Source organism: Dromiciops gliroides, chromosome 5 (assembly GCF_019393635.1).
Source record: "Dromiciops gliroides isolate mDroGli1 chromosome 5, mDroGli1.pri, whole genome shotgun sequence".
Lineage (NCBI taxonomy): Eukaryota > Metazoa > Chordata > Mammalia > Microbiotheria > Microbiotheriidae > Dromiciops > Dromiciops gliroides.
The window spans coordinates 192355222-192381422 of record NC_057865.1 but is presented as its reverse complement, the minus strand read 5'-3'; the positions used below and the strand labels follow the sequence as shown (position 1 = coordinate 192381422).

General features: G+C 35.9%; 1 protein-coding gene across 1 annotated transcript in view; it reads left to right on the top strand.

Moving 5' to 3' along the window:
* Positions 1-1814: 1814 nt before the first annotated feature.
* The window catches only part of LOC122728221 (activating transcription factor 7 interacting protein), a 140247-nt gene continuing 115860 nt past the window's right edge, over positions 1815-26201 (top strand). The window contains exon 1 of the mRNA XM_043966544.1: positions 1815-1988. The gene's annotated coding sequence lies outside the window, so the exon portion shown is untranslated. The remainder of the gene's footprint in view (positions 1989-26201) is intronic.

Sequence of the window (26201 nt, the reverse complement as noted above, 5' to 3'; positions counted from 1 at the left end):
TAAATACAATTGACTGTAAGTCATGACATCAACTCCCCATGTCATGGTCCTCTCCCAGAATGAAGGACAAACAAGAACAAGAGGTTCAAATCTTTGCCAAGAAAACCTCAAATAGGGTCACAAAGAGTCAGACACGATTGAACAACAAAATAAAAATATGCTTAATAAATGCTTGTGGAACTGAACTAGTGAAGAGTAGTGGATAGAAAGCTGGTGCTAGAATCAGCAAGATCTGGGTTCAAGTTCCTCTTCTTACACATACTAGCTGTGTGACCACAGGCAAGTCACTTAATGTCTCTGGTTCTAAGCTTCTATATTTGTAAAACAATGGGTTTGGACTAGATCCAAATGCATGTGTGTCTAATAATGTGTCTAAGACAACTTTTACAAAATTAGAAAAGCAGCTGATCTGCCTTATCATAAAGTGGTTTACATGCAGGAAATTCCCTAACACTAATTAAAGGCACAATTAGGAGAACCAAAATAAATGAGGTTTCAAATTGCCTTTAACAATACATTTCTATAAATAGAACATTTAATACAATTAATATAGTACAATTCTATAATAGAAATATTACAGTACAGTAAAAACCTGTTCTGAAAAAAAAAAAAACCCAGTTCCCCAAGGAAACTGGACAGGAATATGGAAATTAAAAAGCAGATTTTTAAACGGTGGAAATTGCCAGTGACATTATTCCAAAATTCTTATCAATAATACAGTATATGTGTATATAATACATATTCTATACATATATACTGTATGACATATGCTGCATACAAACTCTATTATCAATAATACAGTATATTATAGCTTTATCAATAGCAGTATATTATAGCTTTATCAATAGCAGTATATTATACTATATACAACATATATATTGTATCAATAATACAGTATATCTTTATCAACAATATAGTATATTACATATATTATATATACTGTATCCGTATCAGTAATACAATATATCTTTGCCAATAATACAGCATATTACAAGCAGCATTATATAGTATATTGTATGATATGTATTATATACACAGTATAATACAATACACAAATAAAATCTGTTAGATATACACTACAGTGCTGATAAACAATACATATTGACACACAGTATATACCTATAGTTAGAAATGTAAGGCTTTCAAAGCGCCATACTTAAGGACTGAGGACTTCAGATTATACAGTCACTTGGTAAATTTCAGAGTGGGGGGGACTCGAACTCCGCTCTGTTCCAATGCTGGGCACCACCAGCAGCGTCAGCCTGCTAAACAAGTCACGATGTTTGGGGGTGAGTCACAAGCCTTTGTGTGGAAGGGACACTGGGCAAAGATGCAGTTGAGGATTTCCACCCACCCCCACCTTCCACTCCTGATTACTTTCTCTGTAGAGGTTCAAAGTATACTTTGAAAAATTTAAAAGTAAATGATCAACAAACTAAGCTACTTCAGTTGCTATCTTTCCTGAAGCTCTCGCGCGCAGCCTTCGACCTTAATTTCTCTTCCCTCCCTCTCTTTCTTCTCGCAGCCACCACAAGGGCTAAGCGTAAGCGCCTCAGCCGACGGCTCGAAGCACGACAAGTCAATTATATAGTCCAACGGGCGGCGGGGTTATTGACCAATAACCGTCCGACCTCTCCACAGGCTAGGAGGCGGGGCTAATTGCCTCCCTCATTCAAATAAAAAACCGGGAGATTTGCATGGCGAACCAACGACTGATTTTCCCATTGGCCGGGAGCTGTAGGGGCGTGGCCAAGAGCCGGAGGAACGAGCCCCTCCTCCTTTCATTTGCATAACGGCCCCCGCGCGTGCAGGGGAGAAGCGGGTTTGTTTTTGAATCTGCGGAGGCGGTGGCGGCGGCGGCGGCGGCGGCAGGCGGCGCAGAGAGGGGAGTGTGCGCGAGACTGAGGTGACGAGTTTGAGAGACGCCAGTGCGGGGCGGACTGCAGGAAGGAGCTTGGCCCTCCCTGCCACATCTCCAGCCCCAAAAGGTATATATGGACCCTAGGGGCTGTTATAACCATAGTTTTCTTAAATTACTATTGTAGTTCGCAGGGCTTCCCGCATTATGGCGGTCGCTGATGGAGTGTTTGCGCCTGCGCGGTTGCGGAGCTGCGGGCGGCGCTGCATGGGAGCACGTGATCCTGCGGGGTCCGGCTGTAGCTGCAATTGTGCAGCTGCTAGGGCGGTGGCTGCGCAAGCGCAATGTTCATTTTCAAGAGCTAGTCATGGTTTGTGTGTGTATGGGTTTTTTTTTTTTTTTTTTGGCTTGGACGCCATTAGGTTCTAGATTTTTCCCCCCCTGCTTTTCTGAGTCATTGTCTTAATGCATCTTGATGCCTTTGGAGAAATGAGGAACTATCTTGAAGTTACTCATTTTTAAAAGAATATTTTACTTTTCCTCTAAGGCACCATTCCTTATGATTTTCTCTTTCCCTCCTCAGTTCTTTAGAAACAATGAATCTGGCATGTAAAATATAGCACATGTGGTTCTAGATCATAATTTAATTCTTGCATTATTACTAAATTTAAATTTCCTTTAAAAACATGTTCAGTATTCAGTATAGGAAGACTTGATGGGATGAATTCAGGAAAATAGCAATGCTTGTGGCAAAAGTAATTGTGTGTGTTTAAAAATAAACTTGAACTGAGAATTTTGAAACTTGCTTGTTTAACCGTGCCTGAGTGACATTTTTCTGAATATGAAGGCTTTCTTCTGAAAATGTAAATGAAGAAAATACATTTTTAAGAAAAAATCTTATGGCATTATAAAAATATTTTCAGGTTTTTTCTGAGTTTTCAAATTTGTATAGTTTCAAATGACAAGCTTTATTTTAGTCAATTTGGGTGCATCTCAAATTACATTTGATCATTTCTGTCTTTTGGTTATATTGTATTTTATGTAACTTTTTTTGCCATTTACTCATAGTTAATTCCACAGGTTATTTTTATTTTATCACCTTCCATTTTTAAGTGTAAACAATTTTGTTTTGTTCTAATAATGAGCATTTTTGTTTTGTAAACTTTGAATCTATAAACACAAAATGGAACATTTGGCAGTGCCTCTGAGGAGAAAGTACAGTGTGAACATCAATTAAATGCTATAGAAATAAGATTTAGAGCTGGAAAGTACGCAACAGTCATCCTTCTATTTTGAGGAAATTAAGACCCAGAAAGGCTAAATGACTTACCTAAGGTCACACAGTAAAAGCCTTGTGTTAAATGAACCTAAGTCATAGACTTCAGGGCTTTTTCTGGTGTAACTACTGGGCTATGTCCCAATATATTTTCACGTTTTTTTTACATATAAGCAGTTTAAATAACCAAGCATTGAGATTAATATTTATAAATGTATTGCTGACTATTTTAGATTATTATAATGTGACTTATAACAACATTGTTATAATGAACTGCCACTGGAGTGACTTTAAATTATTCTCCTAAATTGTGGGAAACTCTAATCTTAGATATTTTGAGTAATTCTAAATCTTGCAAACAAATTTAAAATAAAACCAATATGCAGAGACCTAGGTTTGTATCAGGTTGGTGTTAAATGAGGAAGTGGTGTATCAAACCTGATGTAACTGTTGCCAAAAAAAAAGAGGAAAAGTAAACTGAAACAATTGAAACTTTTTCTGATGGCATATTTTAAATCCATGTCATGTGAAGTAAGTCAGAGGTGGCAGAATGTGGGAATGGAACTTGCTTTGTTCCTAGAACAATTCAACAAACTAAGCTTCTCTTAGGACTTACACTTTATAATACTGCAAAATTCCTTCCCCTCCTTTCTTCCACCATTAGAACTGGTATCGAATCTTGTCTGTCAGAATTTTGGGAAATCTTCCTGTATGTATTTTGGATTTGTAAGTAATTGTTTTGTGTTAGGTTTCTTTTATTGGAGTTGGAAGAGACCTGTGTTCAGATCTGGCCTCTTGACACGTAATAGTGTGATCTTGCATAACAACCTCTCTAAGCTTGTTTCCTTATTTGTAATATGGGGGTAACAATACTTGTATTTTTCTTAATGTTGTGAGAATCGAATGAAAGAATATAAGTAAATCTATATATGATGTGTCAGTTATTAAAATGATTTTTCTAAAAAAAGGTGATTTTTAAATGTAAATATTTTAGAAGAGTTGAAAATGTTTAAAACAATTGAATGTTAGGTTAATGTTAAAATTGTTTTTAAAGTCCATAAAATTTTAAATTTAAAATGTGTATAAGGGGTATATACTTAAAAGTATTTTCTATGGAAAAATCATAGACATTTTTTCATTTTTGTTTGAGTAAGGAAAATAATTTTATACAAAACTGTAAAATTAGGAGATCTTTCTTGCAGTCCATTTTATTTTCTCACTGTGTAGTCAGCCCATCACAACCCTGCATCCACCGATCTTTCCAGCCTCATTATTATCCATTACAACCTTTCCCACACTCTGCTCTAGCCAGACTGCCTTCTTGTTGCTCCTCACACGCTGTACTCCATCTCTATTCTCAGTGCCTTTTGTGCTGTCTCCCATGCCTGGAATGATCTTCCTCCTCTGCTCTCCTCATAGAATCCCTTTTATGTCTTTCAAGACTCAGCTCAAGCATTTTACATGAAGCCTTGCCTGATCTCCCCTGCTGTTACTGCCTTCCTTCCCTAAACTACTTTGCCTTTATTTGTATATACTTAGCTATGTGCTCTGCCTCTCTTTACAGTCTTTTCCCTCCCCCCTCCCTTAGGTCCTTGAGAGCAGGAACTGTTTGATTTTTGTCTTTGTTTGTAGTGGAGCATAACAGTATGTGAAAGGGAATAGCAGTATGAGGTAAGGTAGAGTGAAACCAGATTATGGAGGGTCTTTGAAGACTAGGGATCTGGACTTTAGAAATTTAAGTGGCACTTACTGTGTGCAGTTGGCATGCTTAGTAAATACATGTATTTTGCTGTACTTTCAGTAGGATGGGATGTTCTTTTTCTTAATGCTTAGCTTGTTTATAGAATTTAATTTTAATTACAGAGTTTATAAAGCAGCTCTTTGAAGTTCAAAGAGCACAAGTTTATGAGTCAGGAGATTCAAAAACCCAACTCTGCTTCAAGTTGCTATGGCTTTAGACAAGTCACTTTACCTCTATGGATTTCAATTTCTCCATTGTAAAGTGAAAAGATTTAATTAGATAATTTCCAAAGGCTCTTCCATTGCTTTGAAACCAGTGATTCTCTATCTCTAAATTTTAATGTCTGTCATTCTTTATACCATTTGTTTCTTTTAATCATACCCTTTCCTCCTTAGATCTTCTATTCTCTGGATCTTCATGACACTCTTTTCCTTTCTCCTTCGACCCTTCTGACCGACTACTTTCCTGATTATCATTTATGCCTTTACCCCAACTGCAGGTATACTTCAAGGCTTTCCCTGGACTCATTTATTTTCTGCTTCTACACTCATCATTTCCCATGGATACTATTAACTATTTGCAAAGAATTCCCAGATCATATACTGCACTACTTTCACTAGTCCTGGACATTATCAGTTGTTTTTTGGATATTTCCCACTGGTTGTCCCTTAGGTATCTCATATGTCCATGACAAGACTAATTTTTTCCCCTATCAAACCCATACCACTTCTTAACTTCGCTATATTTCTTGAGAATCCCATTTCTCTAGTTAACCAGTTTTGAAGCCTCTGAGTCATTCTCAACTCTTCATTCTCCCTGGCTCCCATATTCAGTCATTTGTCAAGTTTTGTAGAGTCTTTACCCCTAACATCTCACATCCATCCCCTTCTTTTCACTTGAACAGTCACTACCTGACACTAGCTGTACCCCCCCCCCCCCTTCTTTTACTTGGACTATTATAGGATCCTCCTCGTTGACCTCTCCCTTCTCCAGGCCATCTTCTACACAGTTGCCAAAATAATATTCCTAAAGCTCAGATCTAATTCTGTTTAAGGCCAACTCCTTACCTGTTATATGTTGCCTGACATATGAAAGCTCTTAAAAATGTTTGTTGGTTGACTGATTGATGTTTTTTAAAATAAAAAAGGAGCAGCTAAGTGGTACAGTGGATAGAGTACTGGCTCTGGAGGACCTAAGTTTAAATCCCACCTCAGACACTTGACACTAGCTGTGTGACCCTGGGCAAGTCACTTAACCCTGATTTCCCCCCCCCCCCCCAGCAAAAAAAAAAAAAAGGTTAATGGGACACAAAAGAAATCAATGGAGGAGGTAGAACTTGACCTTCATTAAAAGATGGAATTAAAATAGGTAAAACAGGTACCGGAACAATTCTGGGGTTGGGGGATAGGCAATGCAAAGTCATGGAGATGAGAGATGGAGCATTGTATAATAGGAACAGCAAGAAGGCCAATATGGCTGGACTATGTAGTGCAAGGAAGGGAATCCTGTGTAAGAAGACAGGAAATGTAGGAAGGGACAAATTTGTGAAGAGCTTTACATAGATGTTAAACAGAGGGATTTATATTTGATCCTGGAGATAATAGAGAGCCATTGAAATCTGAGTAGAGTGAGGGGGAAATAACATAGCAATTGAGGAAATCAACTTTCGTTGGCAGTGTGAGACTTGAGGCAGGGAGACCCAAAGGGAGGTAGGTATCTCAATAGTTCAAAACAGTAGTGACGAAAACTGACTAGGGTGGCTGCTGTGTTAATGGAGAGACTGGGGAATATGCAAGGGATATTGTGGAGATAGAAATGAACAAAATTTGGCAATTTTTGAGTATATTTAGAGCAACACTGAAGAATTGAGGTTGCCAATGGGTTGGGTGTCTAGAAGAATGGTAATTTCTTCAAGAGTAATAATACTTTGAGGGAAAGATAATGAATTTTATTTTGACTGTATGGAGTCTGACAATTCCACAGGACTGGACATCCAGTTTGAAATGTTTAATGGCAGTAAGGATGGAAATAGACTTCTGAGATTTATCTCCATACATTTGAAAGTTGAATTTTGGGAGCTGATGAAGTCATCAATCAGTAAGTGCCTACTGTGTGTCTGGCACCAACCCAGAACAGAGCCTTGGAGTACAGTCACAGTTAATGGATGTGGAAGTATTCAGGAAGCCAGAAAGGAAGACCTAAGCCCAATTTATGCTTCTGACAGCATGTTGACTATGTGAACCTTGGGAAACTTTTACTTCAATTTTCAGTGTTAGTTTAGGACATCTTAAACTCATTATGTCCAAAACAGAACTTATTATTTTTCCCCCTAAACCCTAGAGGCAACACCATCTTCCAGTTCTTCAGGCTTTCAACCTAGGAGTTATCCTCAACTCCTATCTTTCACACTAACACCTCCCTTTCCCATATCCAACTGGCTGTCAAAGCCTGTTGATTTCATTTTTGCAACATCTCTTTAGTACTCCTTTCATCTGATACTACCACTATTTCATGCAGGCCTTCAGCACCTTATCCCTGGATTATTGCAGTAGCCTGCTGCTGGGTATACTGACCTCAATTCTCTCCCCACAGCAATTCATCCTCTATTCAGACTCCAAAGTGCTTTTCCTCAAGTACAGGTCCAATCATATCACTCCCCTACTCAAACTCAAACTTTTGCCCAGTGTTTAGGACAGTGCCGGGCACAAAATATGGAGTATGATGCTTAATTAGGACTACAAGTTGTAGAGAAGTTACTGGTCAGTACTAGTAGAAGGAATCCCTTCAGTAGGAGTTACCTCTAGAAATGAATCACAGGTTTGGACCAAAATAAAAATGCTAATTTGTCTGTTTTTAAAAGGGTGAAGAACAGCATTGACTTGAAAAATATGTAGTTATGTGGCACTCTGCTCTGAATGGTATCATTTTATGTTCCTAGGGATATCTAAATTATATATCGTTTTTCTTAAGATTGTAATTTAATTAGTTTACAGTCTACTAAAGCGTACCATACGTGGGAATTGTAATGACACCCCCTGCTGGAAGGGACATTGTGAGCTCTGGCCTGAAAAGAAAGCATGTGACTTTAGCGTCTGGAAGTAACCTTTTCTGCAGTTTCTTGGTGTCAGGAAGTGATGATTGCCACCCCGTGGGTCCTGTCAATCAGAGGTACAAATCAATTAGCTTGGAGGTGTGTGTGTGTGTGTGTGTGTGTGTGTGTGTGTGTGTGTGTGTGTGTGTGTGTGTGGACAGCCCTGTTTCCTGTTTCACAGGAGGCTTCTGGGAGGAGTGAAGCCTTTTCGTTGCCGGACATGGGCTTGGCAGAAGAGACAGGCAGGATAGGGAGAGCGGGCAAATCTCATACTTTATCTACATGTTTCTCTTTACTAACCCCTAAAATACTTTAATAAATATTTAATGCCCAAAGATCAGTGCTGTTTTCTATTTTAAGGAGACCACTCATTGGATTTTAGATATCGTAAGTGGAATTTTAGGCCCTTACACATGATTTGGCATGGGTAAAACATGTATTTTGGTGAGTTGGTGTAAGCTGGTTTGATGAGAAGATTCTCAGCCAAGTGGATGCCTCCTCCATTGATGCAGATGGTAATGCATTCTTGCTTTCTCATCCTGTATGATGAAAGTTTTCATTTTATAAATCTCCCATAGGCCCATCCAACATGCTGAGTAGGTCTTTGTCTGTTTAAAATCACATATGTACCAATGCAGCCAGTGCTGATCTCTTACTTTGGGTACATAAACTGTGTGCTTTATTTATTTTTGCAGTTCTTATTCTTATTCATGGTACCTACCCATCCTCTGAAACCTGTCATCTTGATAGTATTTTTTGATAGTATCTCTTGCATAATTAATTATTTAATATGCTGCCACCTACTTGGGTCCATAATGTATCACTTTATTACCTTCTGGGTAACCTGTAACTCTGATTCTTCAGAGAATGTGGTATCTATGTTTTGTGGCCAGATATCACCACAGAATATTGGTATTTAAAAGGTGCCTCCAATAACTAATGGGTAGGTTAAAAAAAAAAAAAGTAGTCCTGGCCATGCAATTCTGTGTTTTGAAAAGTATAAAGTAATTATTCAAATTTGAAATACTTTTATTCTTATGACTAAGAAATTAATTGTGATTTGGGGTTTCTATGACCCCATCTTTGCTTCATTATGGTCAGACTGAAAAGATGTCATCTAGAAAAGCCTAAGAGAAGATTTGTGTGTACTTGAAGAGATTATAGAACAAACAAAAGGAACTCTGATCAGATTTGTCATGTATATTAAGTGGGACTGAATAACACAAATAACATTGAGTCAAAGTATCCAACTAAGTTCCAGAGCCCCACCTAGGAGTTCCCCCACACCCACATGGGCCTGGCCAAATTATAATGGGGACAGCCTAGGGGGTATGTTGAACTAGTTGGAGACTCAGCTTGGCTAAGAACTTCCCTTCCTGGGGGAGAGGCAGGAGGAGGAAGAGGAAGAGGTAACTCTGAGAGGGAGAAAGGTAGGGGGAGAAAGAGAAGCTGGGGGGTGGTGGATCTTCCAGCCAAACCAGGAGGGACTGCATAGCTGATTCTCCTTGGAAATACAGATTCCAGGTGGTGGCGAGTTTGTGTTGTTGAAGCAAGGCTGGCTCTTTAGGCCAGCTGAGCTGGAAGCAAGTTTAGACTTTGAGTCAGTTTTTGTAGCTGAGGAAGCAGAGCTTATTTGAGGTACTTGGGGGCCTTTTTTTTACCCTAGAGATTTAGATTCTAACCATCTGTGAAGTGGGTCATATTTTTCCCTTTCTCTATCCCCTTTCTCATTGTCCCTGGTTCTTCATTTGTGTTATAAATTTGTTCCCATTAATAAAACCTGATTTGTTTGTTAAAAAGAGGCTGTTAATCTCCTTTCTTATCAGTCTGAGAGAAATAACTAAAGAAAAGGCAGTTTGGAAGAGAGGAAACTCTGGACCTAGAGGTCTCCCATTATTTTCTGAACCCCCAATATTATGGCGAGCCACCCAATTATTAACTCTCCCCATGCTGAATTTGGCCCATACATGACATAACCAGGCAGAAAAATGACTCTGCTGCACATCTAGTGCTTGGTAGCATTTGAATCAATTTCCTGTCAGCTCCTTTGACCTTTTTGACAGTGGAAGGGCCAGCTTCTTCCTGCCAGCCATAGAGATCTATGAGTGTCATTCCCTCCCAAACTTCCTTCCTACATTTAACTCCTGATTAGCCACAATGGTTTGGGCTTTCTATAAAACCCTTTTGTATGACTTCTTGTCATGCAGCAAATATTGATTGAGCATTTCCTCTATGTGAGGCCATGTGCCAGATACAAAGAAGACATGTCTTTGCTTGCTAGGTAGGGTAGATAAGCTGAATTCTCAGAATGTTAGAGCAAGAATAGACCTTAGACTAAGATCATCTACTCTAACTCCCTGTTTTTATAGACAAGGAAGGTGACAGGAGTTTAGCAAGGGAGCAAACATGCTTTGGTCCTAGGTTTTCCTGGGATCAGGAAAACTCCTATTTTTGAGTTGCTGTCTGCATGTTTTGAGTGGGGATCTCCCCCCCCCTTTTCTCTTCCACACCCCATCTCCATTATTAGAAGCCCACTGTGTGCCAGGTGCTGAGGTAGGTAATGGTGATACAGAGGGGAAAAAAGGAAAGAATCCATGCTTTCCAGGAGCTTCCATTCTTTTGGAGGAGATGTGTGTATATATTTATATAGAACAATTACAAAATAAATTCAAGTCACTTAGCAGTACAGAGCACCAAGACCTACTAGAATAGGGATCAGGAAATGCCTTGTGGGTGTTTGGACTGTTTCCGATGAAGGGAAGGATTCTGTGAGGTCTGGGAATACATGGAAGATGGTTGATACAAATTTAACGGGGAAATGAAATGCCACAAGGAGAAACAGAAGGTCAGTTTGGCTGGATCTAAAAGTGGGGGAGGGGGAGGGGTAGTAATCTTCTTATAAGGCTGAAAAGATAAATTGGAGTCTTTTTTTTTTAATGACTTTAATAGCTAAAGGGCAGAACCCTAGTTTGGGAATTTACATTTTATTCCAGTAGTTCCTGTATTCTGGGTTGGCTTTATGTTTATATTATTTATTAAAAGAAGTAAAAGTATTGTTGCTATTTTCAGCATATAAACAATAAATGAGTTAATGATTTGGTCTCTTTTTTAAAATGCATTTTTGTTATCTTTATATCACATATATTTCCCATTTTAACTGGCAAGACAATTGTTAAATTTTCAGTGTGAGCTTTTACACTTCAGAAATCAGCAAATGCTACAAATTAGGGCTTGACTTATTGTTTTATTGGTTGTCTAGACTTAAGGAAGTGATGGAAAAAATGTCAATAATACAGAGATAGTGTGTGGAACTTGGAGCCAGTTAAACATTTACCAGCACACCTCTACCTAGCCCCTTCCAGAGGACTTATCCCTTATAATTAATTATTAAGAAAGTAATAAAGAAAAATTTCTGTAGAACCAAAGATCAAAAAACATTCCCCATACTTATGGTCCCCAACTTCTGCAGAGTTGGGGGAGAAGTGCCTTTTTATGCTTCTTTGGTGCCAAGTTATAGTCATTATAATTTTGCAGCGTTCAGTTTTGATTGGTTAGGTATTTATTATTATTTGTTTACATTGCTGTATCATTCCTTGCTTCTCTGTATTCATCATATTAATAACTTATTATATGGCACAGCAGTAATATTTTTACACCACAACTTGCTTAGCCATTTCCCAATCTATTGTCATCGACTTTTCCCCCACTTTTTTGCTACCACAAAAAAGTGCTTTTCTTTTTTTTTTTTCTTTTTTTAGTGAGGCAATTGGGGTTAAGTGACTTGCCCAGGGTCACACAGCTAGTAAGTGTTAAGTGTCTGAGGCTGGATTTGAACTCAGGGCCAGTGCTCTATCCACTGCGCCATCTAGCTGCCCTAAAAAAGTGCTTTTCTAAATATTTTGTTATATGTTGCTTTTTGTCACCGATCTCCGATCTCCTTTCGGTATATGCCTGTCATGACAAGTTTTAGGTCAACAGGTCTAGATATTTTAGTCTATTTGCACAATTCCTGATTCTTTTCCAGAACCAATTCACAGCTCCACTAACAATGCATTAGTGTGCTGTTCTTTTCATAATTCTTTCAGTATTGACTTTTCTCCTCTTTTGAAGTCTTTGCCAAATGGTTGGCTAGGAGGCGAAACCTCAGAGTTGTTTTGATTTGTATTTCTCTAATTTTAACATCTTGGAACATGTTCACATGATCATTAAATAATTTGCAATTCTTTTGAGAATTATCTATTTAGCCCACTTAATTCAGGAATAGCTTTTAGTTATCTGCATACCTTAGATATCATTGGGCTTAATTTCCAAAGTAATTAGCAGGTTTTCTTAAGACATACAGTCAGGCCATGTTCTCCTGAGTGAAGCATACTTGATAATAATAGAACTATGTACATAAAAATAATAAAACTATATAATAAAATTTCTGCCAGACAGAAGATCCCAAGCACATAATAAGCATTCAACGAATACTTATTGAATTGAATCAAAAAAAATAAGTAAATCTGGAAGGTTAAATTTCATTCATTTATTTTTTATACATTTGCTGATTTATTGTCGTGGTGATTTTTTTTTTTAAATTACTATGCAGGGGCAGCTAGATGGTGCAGTGGATAGAGCACCAGCCCTGGAGTCAGGAGTACCTGAGTTCAAATCTGGCCTCAGACACTTAACACTTACTAGCTGTGTGACCCTGGGCAAGTCACTTAACCCCAATTGCCTCACATTAAAAAAAAAAGAACCAAAAAAAAAATTATTATGCAGCCTAGAGGTTTTATCCTGGTGGTTTTTATCTTCTGAGATAGCCTTAAAAAAGGTTATAAGCTTCATTCAGGCCTTTACTGGACAGTTGTTAGGAGAAACAGTTTATCTTTTTGGAGGAGGAAGGATTGTAGGAATGGAACAAAGGGCCTGGAGAGAGTGGGCCACTCACTTACTCTGGTTTGGGAGCTTTTAAAATTGATTTTTTAAAAATGTCGTTTTGGAAATGATTTAGCCAGAAGGGTGTGGGAGTGGCCTCTTACTCTTGATCTCACATCTATGTTATCACGTTTTGGAAATGATTTAGCCAGAAAGGTGTGGGAGTGGCTTCTTACTCTCACATCTATGTTATCTCAAATCAGATTAAGGAAATTTGTAAATATCTTATTGTTAACCACTTCTCAGTTTGATGGCGTTCAGAGAGAAATTGTTCAAGGACATGTTGTTTTCTTGCTATAATTCTTTTGTTTAATATTCTGCTACTTTGCTAGTCCATAGCATTTTGTAATTGAATAAAAGTATTAGAATGTAAAACTCATCATCTGTAAACACTGAAAGCATCTTCAGACCAATTCTTAGAGCAAACAGGATGATAGACTTCATACTGTTGCCACATAGTTTTGATTTCTGCTATGGCTCTCTGTTTTGAAACCTTTAGTTCCACTTAATTTGGTATTTAAAATGTTGTCCATAATACTCCAGTTCCAGTATAGTTTATTGAATTATTAACTTTTCTATGAGGCATTTTGTCTTTACATTTGAGCATGAGATTGTCTGATCATATCATAAATAAGCAAAGTCACTGCCAACATTTTTTAAAAGAAAATTCAGAATGCTTTGTACTTTACTAACCAACATACTATTATTTCCCCATTAATTTTTTCCTGTTCTTTATTTCATATTAGACCTAGACCTAATCCTCCTTGGTTGATGTGGCTTTACCTACTTCTGTTTTCCTTGGTGGAAGGGAGGTGAGGCAAGGCAGAGAAATAATTTAGTGTTTGTTTAAAAGAATTTTGGTTGGTAGACGGTGCATCATAGGAACACTTAATTCAATTCCTCCTAGGCTGAAATTTGCTTTCTCAGGAAGAATCAACAGAGTATTAATTTGAGCAACTAGAAAATTTTAAGTAAATCTCAACCAAGGAATTAAATAAACAAAAGGAAGTATAAAGGTTATCAAAGCAATGTAGGTAAATAATTTACAGTTGAACCATATAAAGGTGGAACAAGGGGTAATTCTTAGATAGTTTAAATAACTAATTGAAATGTACTTTTAGATGCCATATTGTTGCATCTAAAGACATTTTCTTAGAAGACTTTAAGGTGCTGTGGCAGTTCTATTATAGACTGTTTGCAAACCTGATTTCATATTTTGTCTCAACACTTGGCTTCAACTATACCAAGTTTCTACCTCCTTTATTCCTAGATAATCAAAGGTTGTCTTGAACAAGTCAATTGTATGATTAATTTTATAAACTGAATTCAAAAATTGCTAAGCTAACCTATGTTAACCAGCAAAAGTACCTAAGGAATATGGGTGGTCAGAAACAGGTTCGAGAAAAAAGGATGCTTTTAGAAATTTAAAATAAATGGTTAGAGAACATCATGGGGCAAAATACATTTTTTTTCCATAATAGAATGAGTGGGAACCAATTTGGGAGGGAGGTAGAGTGGGAAAGAAGAAAAGATAGCTCTCTATAATAAGCAGATTCCTAACTATATTGAGCTTTGAAAATGGCTGTATCCAGATAGGTTATAGGAGTTCACAACTTTTTTTTTTTCAATGTAAGGAACTTTTGAAGGTCCAAAAAATTTCATGGAATATTCCCTATCTCATTGTAACAGTTACTTTATGGTTATATCGATTTACAAAATAAATTGTGATCATAAGCTATTATCAGCTATAATCAATTGAGATAACTCATAAAGCTCTTTGTAAACCTTGGTGTTATGTAAATGCTATTATTATCATTTTAACTTTTGTCTTACTAATCACAGCATCTTATATACATTTGAAAAATCATAGTAATATATGTTTATTATGCTGTTTCACTTCATCTTTAGTTGAAGCTAAATAAAGATCAAAATAACATTGATTGATATATGCCTGGATTCAGCAACTCTTTGTTATAATGTCTAGGACTCTTGGCACAAGCCCATAGGATGCAAACCACTGCCATATAGCTATTCTAGCTTGTTTTTAGGAATTTCTCATTTGCCTTATTCCAATTTTTCTTAATTCAGTTATAAAAATTAAAACAGTTTAATATTTGCTATGGCTATAATTGGTACTACTTTTGTCACTTTTTGTATCCCTAGTGTTTAGCAAAGTACCTGGCACATATTAGGCACTTAATAAACATTTAATGATTGATATTGATCACTACTTTACCTAGCAGTACTGCTGTTTCAACAATTGTGAATTTGCTGACCATTTTTTTCTGAGTAGTTGATTTTAGAATGTTTTATCAAAAAGTTCAAGGATAATAAATATTTAGTTTCTTTTCATTTTCTGGTTATATTTAATATGTTTGAATCTATAAAACCATTGCTCTCAGTGTGAGAGAGAACTGTCTGAGTAAGATATTTATAAGTTCTATTAAATATTTTTTAAAAGAATCATGTATTTGAGTTTTTAAAAGTTAAATTTAAAAATTGAATAGTTAATAAAATTAATAAATATGCTAAGTTTGGTAACATGTTGGAACTATAGAAAACAAACTAGAATGGTTACTGAAAATATGGGTCTAGTAAATATGGATATTATCTAAATTATATGAATTTACTTAGTGGAATTAAAAATATATGGAATGCCTAATTGTAGTATATTAAATCTTTATATAAAATTGATGTGATCCCTCCAACTTACTAAATTTGGCAGGGTTCCACCCTGATTTAGGAGATAACATTCTGTTGATATCAGTGCTGTTTTTCACTGTCATTGTAGGTCATTGTCAAAAATGAAAAAGCACCTTAGAATTCATATAACCAACTCTTTCCTGAAACATAAGAACATCTCCCAACCAAGTGTACTGTCTGGCCTCAACTTCAACACTTCTTTTTTTTTTTTCCAGGGAAGTGAGGGTTAAGTGACTAGCCTAGGGTCACACAGCTTAGTAAGTGTCAAGTGTCTGAGGTCATATTTGAACTCAGGTCCTCCTGAATCAAGGGCCAGTGGTGCTTCACTGTGCCACCTAGCTGCCCCACATTCAACACTTCTAATGATGAGGTATAAACTGATGATGAAATCCATTCTAGTTTTTGAATAAATAATGTAGTTTAGGTCTTTCTTTGGTTGGGTCAAAATTTTATCTCCTTTTAACTTTTATTGATTGTTCTTATTTCTGTCCTATATTCCAAGCAGAATAAATCCAATCCCTCTTCCATATAACCCTAAAGTTATTTTTAGTTTAGGTAATTGTAAATGTACTCCCTGAACCAGTGCTGGATTCTCATTCTGTAGAGAGGCCTACCATGGTAATAAACCCACAGGTGGAGATTAGGTACAGGTAAGGTCTACAAGCATAGCATGAAGTGAGGGATATAACATTACTTTTAAAAAAAAATAAACATTTTTATTTAAAGTTTTGAGTTCCAAATTTTATCCCTTCTTCCCACCCACTCCATCTCCCTCCTTGAGGCAGTAAGCAATCAGATATTCCTTTTTTTTTTTTTTTGGTGAGGCAATTGGGGTTAAGTGACTTGCCCAGGGTCACACAGCTACTAAGTGTCAGGCATCTAAGGCTAGATTTGAAGTCAGGTCCTTCTGAATCCAGGGCTGGTGCTCTTATCTACTGCGCCACCTAGTTGCCCAGAACTATACATTCTTAAGGGTTGGAAGGAATCTTAAAGGTAATTTTTTCCAATCCATACCTGAAACAAGAACTCCTTTTGCAGTAAATATCTACCCTTTGCTTGAATAACTCTAGTGTTGAAGCATTTACTACCTCCAGAAGTAGCCCATTACATTTTAGACAGCTCTTAATTGTTAAGATTTTTTTTTGGTAACAAATTAAAATATCCTTTCTGCATCTTCCATCCATTGTTCCTAGTTCTGGCCTCTGGGATTTGATCCCTCTGGAATTAAGCAGTTCCTGACACTTTGCCAGCACAACTGCAGATGCTTCAGTGGTGTCAGTTGTTTCTACGGTCGTCATGTCTTTCCTTCAGCGAGGAAGGCTCAAGTAGTAAGGATCAAACTTTAGGTTGTTGTAAAGTTAGAAAGAAAAAGAAAGACTGGCATTGCCCCTGGGTAGCTTGAACACTCCCATCCCCCGTACTCTGTGTCTAGCTTAAGTAAATTGAATCCTGTGTCCTACTGTAGCAGTGTAAACAAGACTGTGATGGCAGGAGGAAGAGAACTGTTATCTATTGTAGGAGTAGGAAGAGGATAATAGCAATGGGGAAATCCTAGAATATCTCCTTCAGATCAAACGGAGATATTATTTGTAAAGCTCTTATTAGCATAGTGCCTGGCACAAATGCTTATTCTCTTTTCCCCCCTCCCCCCAGCACATTTAAAAAATGTCAATGAATCAATTAGTCAATCAGCAAACCTTTATTAAATGCTTAATATGCAAGGCACTGTGCAAAATTCTGGGGACAATGGAAAAAAAAGTGGAAAAAGTAGCCTTTAATACAGGATCTTAAGCTGGTTTGCTGAAAAGAAAGCCTCAGAAGCAAGTAGCCTTGCTTTTCCAATTCACATTGGAAAAATATTTGTTGTGAAAAAGTGAGATGTTCTAAAGTTGCTGGTAATTTACGGTATTATGGATAAAATATTCTGAAAAGATCTACTAAATAGATTTCTGAAGTTACTCCACAGGCCTGCCATATATCTTGAACATAGTTTACTTTAAAACTTCAAATATATCTAAAACTATATAAAGTAATTTAGCCTCTTGAGCTTTTCAAAGAAAGACTTTTTTATTCATAGTACATGTTAGATTTGCAGTCATATTTTACCTTGACCAAGTTATCTTTAGAATAAAGCAAATTGGGGTAACCTAACCCCCCCCCCCTTGCCCACCTACGGATGAGTAGTGGATATTACAAGGAAGTCTCTGGTAGGTATTGAAGGGATCCTGAGATTTTAGAGCAAGAAGGGAACTCGGTGGTTGTCTACCCCAGCATTTTCATTTGCAGATGAAGAAAAAGAATCAGAGAGGTTAAATAACTTGCCTAAGGTCACACAGGAAGTCATACCCAGGTTTTCTGTTTATTAATCCAGTCCTTTTTACATGATACCACATTGCCACCAGTCTTTGTGTTTCACAAAATGTTCCTCAAAATGTGTTAACTGTATGTTGTATCTTTATATATATCCCTTAAATGGAATCACCTAATACATAGTAGGACATACAAGGTTTAAAAGATGTGCTACTCTCTTACCTTTGCTCCCCAAAGAGAATGGTGACAGTGATTGTTCATCCTATCTAGGGATACATTTACTTCTTTGTGCCTTCCATTTTAGGGGAAAAGAATTATGGATACTCAGAAAACAGCTATTGTGCAATAAATGTTTTACTAAGAAAAATTTTTTCAACTAAGTAGTTAAAATAAGCTTCATCACTTTGCTAGTTCTAAGTGTATTTTCACCTCTGACTACTCAAAATAATTTGTGAATTTCACAGTGTGCATATACTCTGCAAAAGTATTTTGTATATTTGTAAAGATTTGGATGTTTTGTTGCTTGGGTAGGACAAAATTCCCAAGCAATTTTTGTTGTCTAGAAACAATGAATTTTGGGTTTTGTGGCTTTTAAAGAACAGAAGTGTTTGAAAGCTAAATTTCCAAGATAGGCAATATTGTGAAAATGTAATATGAAAAATAAAATGGCTGTGAGCAAGGACTTGTTTTTTTTTCTGGACTGAAATGTAGATTTTTCTTTGAAAAGTATTCCCTAATATTTACCTACTCTGTGTGATTTGGCTCTTTCTCTGTAACTGTTAATATATGACATGGAGTTAAAGCTATCTGGGATCTGGAAGTATCTGAAGTCTGTATTGCATATCCTGATTCACAGGCGTTACATTACAAAACTGGCTTCCTGCCTTCTGTGTTTTATTGTTATGTTCTCAGAAGCTGCATTGTTTGTTGCAGTTTATGCATTAGCTGTTGTCTCAATGCTTATTCAGTTTCCTGCAGGCTGACAAAGTGGGAGGTGCTTTGTTTGATACATTGCTGATTTTTCACTGTGTGCTTGTTCTGGAGTGCACATTGCAGCCATCTTAATTACATTTCAGTGCAACTGAGACAGTGCAGTGTCTCAAAATGGCTGCTTGAATGTTCTCTGTAGCAGTTTAGCTTGAATGTATGCTAATAAGCAAATCTTTTGTAGTCACATGCATCGGGACTAGAGGTAAGAAGCCATTTAAAATATTCTTGTTTGGAAAATTAATTCTTACCAACATATTTGAATTTTGTTTAATTTATGGAACCAAATTTTTATAAGAATAGGCTCTCTTGATAAGTTAACATTAATAATTACTCATGGAGCCTTTATGCTTATGAAAAGCTCATATAAATTAATGAGGTCAAAGGTTAAATTCTTTTAAAATTCTCAGACCAGAAATAAATTTTCATTACTTAAATGGTTTCACTCAGGCACTCTAACAGTGATTTTCTGGCCTTGATTTAATTAGTTAATATTTAGTTTATGCTAGGACTTCTTATATGTTAATTACTTTTAAATTTTTAACAAATTGAATCATTTGAGTTGTTTTATTTTTTTTCTGAAGTGTGTTAAGTCAAGCTAACTTTCTAAAGGTTTTATAATAGAAACATAAGTCTGACATTTTGAAGAACAGTAAAAGGTTTCTGTTTCTTTGGAAAAAGTAATTGTTTTTAGTGGCTTAAAGGTCTATGCTTAAATGTTTTAGTGTATGAGAACTGTACCACTTAGTTATAGACAGTTCATTTTCTGTTTTGTATTCTATCCCCTCCCCTTTGTGGTTCTCTCTTACTCCTACCACCTCCAAAAATTAACTTTTTATTCTAGTTTTAAAATTTAGTTGACATTTAGATCATGACCTTGAATTTAGAAATTATTCACATTTTCTTGGGCCTTTTAAAATATTTTATTTTTCTACTACTAAATTGTGTGTGTGTGAATCTGACTTCAAGATTTGGAAAGTAAAAACATTTTAAAAATTTGGAAAGATTGGAAGGACATGGAAGAAACACCTGGATACATGATATTCACATATAAAATAAAAGCCCTTTTGACATTTAAGAATCTTTTTTTCTAGGTTAATTAGTGCCTCATCATTTGGGATTGAATAAATATTACTTTAATCTTCTATTTTAATTAGCTTTATGTATTTCATTGAATTATAAGATTAGAGATGGAATGGACTTTAAAGATTATTTAATCCAGCCTCCTCATTTTAGAAATGCAGCTGAGGCCTAGAGATCATAGAAGTACTAAGTAGATAAACTGGGATTCGAACCCATGTCCTTTTGTCCATTGAGCTTTCTACTTAATTGAATATGTAAAGAAACACCTCATTAAATTGGATCCAAAATTCAGACACATGGCATATGTGGTTCTTATGTTAAAGTGAAAGTTTGAAATGTTTCTTCTTTTGAATTTTTAGAAATCAGTCATTCCTTTGTGATGAGACTCAACCTAAAATCATTAGTAATTTCAAATTACAGGCTTAAGAAATTGAAGTTATCATCATATAAACTGATTATGAATTAAAATAACATTTACCTTACATTTATTTTGTAGACTATAATTTCCCTATGCATTACTTAAAAGAAAAAATGAAATAAAATATTTTATTATCTTGCTCTTTTGAATATTTATATGATCATTTAACTATAATAATACAGTAATTCTAATTAATTCAGAATTGTTGTGGAGGGGAGGTTATATAAGGGAATTTAAGTTTTCTGAATAGCTGAAAGTTATCACTTTATCATGGAGTCAGAAATTTTAGAATTTGAAGGGACTTCAGTGGCCATATAGGTCCCACCTATTATCCAACCTCTCAGGTTCAGCTACTTCAATAAATGCAAAATTTTGTCCATATCCCTGTTGTTTTATATTCTACCAATTAAGAAGTTAATGACACATTGAAACACTTGATTCTAGCAACCATAAACAGTTAATCACCAATACTTTTATTTTAACCCTCTGATGAAAATCTAAAAAGTATTAAATACTTTCCTGCCTTTGTGAATGGAGTTATCAGTCACAGCTCATGCAGGCAAGTGTATAACTGACCATAATTTAACTTTTTCGGGGCTAGCCCAGGGTCATCATTGTGATTATTTGTAGTCTTTTGTAAATGCTGTGGATCATTGAGCTGAATTTGTATTGATTCCAAAACATATCATAAATTTTGGTTTCTTTAATAAAAGAGATAATGTGTATAATTTATAGAGTGCTGAATTTGAAGTCAGTCAGGCTTGACTGACAAGTTCTTCCTTTAAAACTTGTATGACCCTGAATATAGTTTCATCATCTCTAAAACTCTAATATCTGCAGTACTTAGGTTACGTTTGTTTCGAGTACCAAATGTGATAATTGATATAAAGTGCTTTGCAAACTATAAAGTACCATGTTATTAGTTATAATTATTATGAAGTTATGTTCTAATGAATTAGAATCATGCAGTACAGGGAAAATAAGAAAAGGGAAATCTGAGTTGTCAAAATGAAGAAGAAAAGCATTAGGACCATACTTCAAAGCAGACATAAAATGATTAGCAATTTATAATCCAGTATGCCCTGAATTCTTTTTACTACTATTTCAGTATGACTTTTGAACTCATTCTAATTGTCTGTTTTTCATGACAACACATTTCTAGTTTCATAACCAAAATTTTGGGGTATTTTTGTTGTTTGCTTTATTGGCCTACACATGTAGAGTACTTGGAAGCACTATAATGAGTAATGGGAATAGTTTCCTGTGGGTCAAACCAAGTGACCCTTTTATCAGTTGGTCACCTTTGTGAGATTTATACAACCTATCTGATTTACTGATTCTTTGGGGGCAGTTATCGTAGCTTTTTGTTTTTGAGATCACTTTTTGGATCAGTCCTCCTTACTTTATCTATTTGGTTTGGACTCTAGCCAATAACTACCACATAAATGTTTTTTTTACCTTGGATATGGAGAATTGAGTGAACTTAAGATCCTTTCCAGTTAAAATTATTGTCTCAGGTAACTTGACTTAGATGATAACAAAAAAACTAATAATAAATGAAGGAATTAAACAAATTATATTGCTAGGAGAAATTTTATAGGATAACATGTTTAGGACTAAAGTAAAAAGACAGATATGGCCTGACATAAACCATAACGATGTTGTAGAAAGAAGACCGGACTTTAAATCAGAATATCTGAGTTTTAGTCCTGGATCTGATATTAATTAATTGTGTAACACTGGGAAAATTCCTTAACCATCAACCTGGTTTCCTCTCTAAAATGAGGGACTTGAATTAGAATTATAGAATTGCAGAAGGAGAAGTTTTGGGCAGAGATCCAGTTCAATTCATCCTATCCCAATATATTATCCCATTTATGTAATTTCTGATAAGTATTCTTTCAATATTTGCTTGAATAAATGCATGAATCAATGAATAAAAATAGTTTATTAAGCGTTTACTGTGTGCTAAGCAAATGGTAAATAAAATAAAAGGGATGCAAATAAAAAGGAAACTATATATTGGGGAAAGATGACCAAAGAGAGAGGGATATTTTGGTTTGGAATGTTACAGGTATGGTGAGTGGAATTATAGGGGAGTGGATTGACACACTCTTTTCAGTAGCATTGACAGTATTGATTTGATATGGTTCCAGAATTAGAAAAGTGGAAGAAAAGAAGTACTTTCTCAAGGACTTTAGTGAAGAAAGGAAGTAGAAATATAGGGTGAAATGGGAAGGAGAGATGTAGGACAATAGGTAGTGGGGATGTTAGGATGAAGGGAGGGTTTTGGGTTTTAAGGATAGGAGAGATATGGGAGTGTTTGTAGGTTATAGAAAAGTAATCAATAAATAGGGTGAGATCAGAAAGTGGGGGCAATATGTTGGAGAAAGTTGGTAGATATGAAATCATGAGTTATTATATAGATGTTGGCCCATTGGCCTTGGCTAGTGGAAAGGTCACCTTATCATTGGAGACTAGGATGATGTCAGAATGAAGAAATTATAGCTCATCTAATGGCCTCATTTTTTTCCCCATTTAATTATGAGGCTAGTCTTTGACTTTGAGGATGGAGAAAGGAGTGTTACCAGAGACTTGACTTGTGGAGAGAAGAGATCTGAAATATCCATAGTGGTTAGTGGGATAGAGAATCAGTTTAGGGAAAGTTAGTAGAATTGCCTTGCCATAGTGAGGGCTCATTTACAATATTTTTTTTTTTGGCTTGGTAGCTTAATAAGTTTTATTGAGTAAACTTTGTAGAAGGGTACTATGTACAGAGGGGTCTGAGGTATGTGTGAGATGTGGGGGATAATGTCAGAGAGATGTGAGATAAGGAGTGGAGAAATTAGAGCTCTCATCTATTGGCTTCATTTAAATATGAGACTAGTCTTTATCTCTGAGGGTGAGGAAAGGAGTGTTACCAGAGACTTGACTTGAGGAGAGAAGAGATCTGGAATAGCCATAGTGGTTAGTGGGATAAAGAATCAATTAAGGAAAAGTTAGTAGAATTTCCTTACCACAGTAAGGGCCTACTTTTTTTTGCTTAGTAGTTTAGTAAGTTTTATTGAGTAAACTTTGTAGAAGGGTACTATGTACAGAGGGGATGGGTGTGTGTGATAATTTCTTGGTCTTTTCCTTGAATAGTTTTGATGATCTTTCTTAGCCTGTAGACTTTCTTCTTGCCTCTTTAGTCTTGGGCCTGAGAGCTTTAGCCTGGTCAGAAGGACCCTTTGTATCTGCTGTCAGTTTACAAATGTGGTCTATGAGGAATTGCTTTCTTTTCTGCCTTAAACACATTTCTTTTTACATTAAATCATAGGCTCTGGTACTCGGTCTAAGTCTGTACTTAGAACAAAAGTGCCACCAACTTGAGAGGGGTGTGTTTATGTATGGCAGTCAATATTTTTGGATTCCCAGTATTTGTGAAGTTTATGATGCAGAATTTTCATTCTCATCAGTTTCAGGTCATCTTGCATCTAAGCATTAGCTATGCCCTTTTTCTTATCTCTGCCCATGTGCCTATCTTTTTGGCAAGGTGGAGGATTTTTCTGGCATTGAATGTGATAACGGACAGTAAGAAGCTCACAGATGATAAGTTCATTTTACATCAGTTTCTGAATCTGCTGATAGTAATTTGTATGGCAGTTTCATTGGTGTTATTGGGGTTAAGCCAAACTTTTCTGAAGTTTAAAGCATTCTAATGGCTATACCTGGCCTATTTGAGATTAACTAACATAAATTTGTACTGGACTCTGTCAGTGTTTTTAAAATTTCCAAATAAACTGTCTTTGTACAGTTAATCCACTGTTGTTAGGTTTTGTGCTGCTTTTGAGCTTTATTCTAACTAAAGGAAAATGAGATGTGGAATGAATTTGAGGCAGTTCCAACCTGACCTATTTAAACAAGGTATTCACACTCAAAAAATAGATAAAAGAACAAACATCAACCCAAACTTTTTTTTTGGTGAGGCAGTTGGGGTTGAGTGACTTGCCCAGGGTCACACAGCTAGTAAGTGTCAAGTGTCTGAGGCTGGATTTGAACTCTGGTCCTCCTGAATCCAGAGCTGGTGCTCTATCCACTGCGCCACCTAGCTGCCCCACTATTTTTGTTTTTTTAACCATTATAAACAATTACTACAGCAAAGGAGAATAAATAAAAATGTCTAGAACCCACCTCTGCCATCAAAGACTTAATCTTTTTGTCTAGCAAAGGGGCAGCCAAGGGCACTACTACTTTAGAGTATTCTAAGCAAAACCGTATCATGAAATGTTTTTTAAGGATAAAACTGAAGGTCAGTAGATTTAAAAAAATGGAAAAGATCACAGACCAAATCATAAAGAGTTTGAAAATTTGAAAGAAATTGACTCTCAAGTGCAAATCAGATATTGAAGGAACCCCTACTATTAAATATAACCAACAAATGGTTGTCCAGCCTCTGTTTAAAGACCTTCAAAGAGAGGGAGCTCACTGTAGTGACATATATGAGAAACTCATTTCTCTATCACTGAGAGAAGAATGACGACATTTAGGCTTTTAACACTCCAGTCATGTATATATTTCATGAAGAAAGAAAAATGGTCCTGAAGAAAATGAAAGCATATAGTCTCACTTCTTATAGTCAAAACTTTTATTCATATTCTTTACCACTTAACCATTGCAGAAAGGCTCTTGCCCTATAGTTATCTGGGTTAATTCCCTACATACTCTAGATTTCAGGTATTTGTGAGTTAAGATTTGATGACAAGTTCCCTCCCCTGCCCCTTGCCAGTTTCTCTTATAGCTACAATGAAATTTTGGGTTGTTTGGTTTTTTTTGGAGGGGGAAGGCTTTTCACATTTAATTAAGATTTTCTATTTTTAATATATCTCCTCTGTTCCTTTTGTTGTTGCTGTTGTTATTAAGAATTCTTCCCTGGCTATAAATATGAATATTAGTTACTTTCTCTATGTTTTTAAAAATGATGTGATCTTTATATTTAGGAATATATATCTATTTGGAATTTATAGTGGTATATTGTATAAGGTATTGATGTTAACCTTATTACTGCCAAAAATTCCTCTACGTTTTCCCAGAATTTCTAGTTTGTACTAGGGACTCTAATACCTAGTAGTTTTGTGTTCTTGAACTTATTGAATTCTAGGTTGTGTTGAATTGTTTCTGAATTGTGCTTATTTAGTTTCAGTGAGTTTCATTTCTATTTTTAAACAGTACAAAATAATTTATGTTAGTGCTTCATTATAATATAATTTGAGATCAGGTAATATTAGGTCCTATTAATTCCTATTGCTTCCCCCCCCCCCAATAATGCCAGTTGAGATTCTAGACATTTGTGTTACCTTTTCATCCATTTGCATAGCAAACTCCCTGATAATTTGATTGGCATAGCTCTAAAATTAGCAAATTAATTTAGGTAATATTTTTATGATATTGGCACAGCCTAACCATGGACAATAGGTTTCAGTTTTTTGAAGTCACCTTTTATTTCTGAAGAGTGTATAATTATTCAATTATAGTGGGATAGTTAATACCCAAATATTTTATTCATTTAATTTTATTTTAAATGATTTTTTCCTACTTTTTCCTCTTGGATTTTGTTAGTAATATTCATGTATGCAAACTTCTGTGGTTCTGTTTTGTATTCTACTATATTGGAGATAGTGTTTTGATTAATTTTTCATTTATTCTTATAAGAAAATAATGGGCTTTTGCCAACGCCCAAAGGCCCCAGATTGATTTGGACTGATTGGATTGACTGAGAGTGATTGACTTCTGCTGATTAACCCACTTAAAGTTAATTCAGTTGAATCCACACCT